This window comes from Nicotiana attenuata, unplaced genomic scaffold (genome assembly GCF_001879085.1).
Source record: "Nicotiana attenuata strain UT unplaced genomic scaffold, NIATTr2, whole genome shotgun sequence".
Lineage (NCBI taxonomy): Eukaryota > Viridiplantae > Streptophyta > Magnoliopsida > Solanales > Solanaceae > Nicotiana > Nicotiana attenuata.
In genome coordinates this window covers 282,152-286,148 of record NW_017671255.1, presented here as the reverse complement: position 1 = coordinate 286,148, position 3,997 = coordinate 282,152, and positions in this window count along the sequence as shown.

The following is a 3,997-nucleotide window of genomic DNA, read 5'->3' as shown; positions in this document are numbered from 1 at the left end:
TTTGGGATCGGACTGCGCGCCGCAGCGGTATTGTTTTGATATTGATATGAGGCCGAGGGCCTAGTTGATGCCACGAGATGGCTTATTATTGCGCTTGGGCCGTAAGGGGCCCCTCCCGGAGTCTGCACACCCCTAGTGAGCGCCGTCGACGATAAATAAATGGAGCGGGCTGCACGCGGCAGCGGGTACTAGAGAGTACTGGTCTATGTGTTGCACTGCATATTTGATTGTCATTTACTTATTTATCCGTTGTGGTATTTCCATAATTGTTTTCACTGATTTACTGATTTTACACTACTAGGTTCAAGTTGCTGTATTTATAGAATTACTTTGTGCCTATTCGGGATTTCTTATTCTCAGCCTTTATTTATGTTTATTACTCACTGGGTCGGAGTACTCACATTACTCCCTGCACCTTGCGTGTAGATCCAGGTACACCTGAGGCTGCGTGAGGATTTCTCTGCCTAACATCATATCTGGGAGTTTCAAGGTAGCTGCATATGACGTCCGCAGTCCTGATCTTCCTTCTATCTTATTGCTTTAATTTCCGCATTTCTAGAGAACGATATGTAGTAGGTTGATACTCATGTATTAGAGGCTCAGACTTGTGACACCGGATTCTTCGGGCCGTGTAGTTGGTTTATATTTTGGGATTTCCGCATGTGTAACTCTATTTTCGGATTTCAGTATTATGACTTAGTAATCTATCTGTGTTAATTAATTCATGAACTGTGATTAATTGGTTAAGGCTGTTGAAATGATCGGGCTCGCCTAGCAGTGTGTTGGGCGCCATCACGACCGGGGTTGGGGTCGTGACATATGNATATATATATATATATATATATATATATATATATATAGGTTCATCGGGTTAAAAACGAAATGCACAAGTTACAATACAAAATAGTACTGTGTGTTTTAGTTTTAATAGATGAACATGGATAAATTTTTGTTTTTATTTTTAATCCAAAAATTCTTTTGGCTTCATTTTTTTCAAATTTTTTTTTTAAAAACATTGTTTATGAAATATGATTATATTTTGAGAAAAAAATTTCAAGTTCAGTTTTTGGGTGAAATTTTTTCTTCCATTTACAAAACTTCAATTTTTCTTCAAAATGCATGTCCAGATATAACTTCAACTTTCAAAAATTATTTTTTAACACAACTTCAAAAACTCATTTTTCAAGTTTCAATCAAATCTATGTCCAAACGCTAGCTGAAAGTACTTTGGAATAATAGCTTTGGAAACGAGCACTTTTGTATTTTCGTTGTTTTATCTCGAAATCAGTTGTTCCCACCTTTTCGCTGTGATATAACCAATCTCGAATACTGCTTATCTATACTATATTAAAAGCACGAAGGCCCTTAGCGAAATGTCGTTCGTCTTTTTTACCCCCTTTAAAATAGAGTTCACACTGGACAAAATAATCATTAGTTATCTCCCTAATTTTTAGAATTTTAAAAATAATTAATTTTTTTTACTATTGTAGACATCGAAATTTTAAAGGATCAATTTAAATCCTAAATTCAAGATACTACGGGACTCTTGAAATCCTAGGAGTCTATCAGGATTTCTTGGAGGTTACTCTACCCTAAACCCTAACGCACACATATATAAAGGGATACATATTCCTTTAAAGAAAGGTCTCAAAAATTTCATAAATTCTCGGGATATTCACAAAGGGATAGGCATAAAAAAATGTCATGATCAATAGGTGTTCTTTTTGATAATCAAATACTTCAAGGAGAATATCCATACGATGATTGACTTTTATGGGGATCAAATAATCCAGAGAGGTCCGTATCATCCTACGTTCGAGAATACGCTGATCCAGCCCTCGAATCACGGAGAACAATTCAAAGGAAGAATCAAGGGATAAACAGAGTTGTAACTCGTAATGTTTACCAATAAAATCACTTTATTCTTTTGTGATTGCAGTTTATTTTTCATATCTTGAAACTTTATTGCAAACAACTATCAAACATTTCCTTATTTGAACTATGTATAAACTCTAAATATTTAGGAAATTCAATCTTTCTTTCTTTTTGAATAATTTATGCCAAGTAACCAATTCGGCAAGATTAGCCTCTTCTCCTTACATATACACAAACCATACTTTTAGTTTTATATAGTTGATCAAATCTAATGTTGCGTGAATTTATACTTCCCAATCAATTAATGTGCATTGGGAGTTAATCACCAATTGTCACGACCCGGATTCTCACCCTCGGAAGTCGTGATGGCACCTACTAATGAGAGCTAGGCAAGCCAAATTTAATTACTTTTTCATTAATACCATAATCCCTGTTTAACAATTATCGGCAATAATATAAAAGCAACGAAATTAAATAATAAGCGAAAGTCCTAAATTATAGAAAAACTGAATAGAAATGCGGAAAATTCACATAAGCCTCTACCCAAGACTGGTGTCACAATACTCACGAACTACTAAGAATACTAAACACAATCGTCTGAAAGAGAACATAAACTGTTTGTCTCGAATACAATGAGATAACAGACTAAAATAAAGGATAGAGACGTCGGGCCTGCGGACGCCTGCAGGGCTACCTCGATGTCTCGCTGGACTGAAGGCCTGCTCCCACACTACTGCTACTGCTGCCCGAAACCTGGATCTGTGCAAAATAGCACAGAGTGTAGCATCAGCACAACCGACCCCATGTGCTGGTAAGTGCCTAGCCTAACCCCGGCGAAGTAGTGACGAGGCTAGACTGGACTACCACATAAACCTGTGCAATTATGTATATACAGCAGAATCGAAATACAAGGCAAGTAAAACAATGTGGGAGGGGAAGCATGCTATGGGGACATAACAGTTTCAAATATAAATGGACTAACACTAAGGAAAAGCACAACTCATACAACAAAAAAGAACAGAGATCAACAAATGCACAGCATTACCCTTCGTGCTTTTACTCTCATCCTCACGAAGCAATAATATAAACAAACGTGCACGGCATCACCCTTCGTGCTTTTACTCTCACCCTCACCAAGCAATAATATAAACAAAGTGCTTTTACTCTCATTCCTCACATATAATCAATAGAATAGGCACGTAATGACGCATCGTGCGGCACGGCATCACCCTTCGTGCTTTACACTCTTTCCTCACAAGAAACAAACAATGCACGGCATCACCCTTCGTGCTTTAACACTCTTCCTCACCCAAACAACAATCACAAACAAGGGCAAGGGAATAATAAAACAAGAATAGAAGTCCCGGCAAGGGTACACAAACAACAATTTAAAAAAAAACCGGCAAGGGTACAACATCAATAACCAACAACATCCCGGCAAGGGAATAAATCATTAACTCTTTTCTTTCTTTCACTTTCATCTCATAGTTCACATTATCACTTGAGCCAACGCTCCAAAGAGTTACTTATCTCATATACCTTCACAATTTGTATTTCAACCCGAGCCAACGCTCCACAAAGTTTCAAGATCACAATTTCTTTCACAAGGTCTTTACAACATATAGAAGTCATCAATTAAGCATGGAAGGCATACCAACAACCAAACTATTCGCAAAATAAGGACTCACGGTCATGCTAGACACCAATGTATAGATACTCGTCACCATGCCTATACATCGTACTTGACAATTAGCAAGTATCAAATAACACTCAACTCCTATTCCCTCAAGCTAGGGTCAAACCAAACACTTACCTCAACTTCCACGGCCAAATCAATCCACAACAACCACTTTCCCTCTCGAATTCGGCTCCAACTCAATCAAATCTATACAAAAATGACTTCATAATATCAATATATGCTAAACAAATCAAACCCAATGTCTAATTATAGATTTCCAAGCTTTCTTTTCAAAATTTCCAAAATCGCCCCCGGGCCCGCTTGGTCAAAACACAAGGTTCGGACCAAAATCAAATCCCCCATTCACCCACGAGCCCGAATATATAATTTGTTCTCAAATTCGACCCCAAAACGAGGTCTAAATCAAGAAGAAGTAAAAAGCCC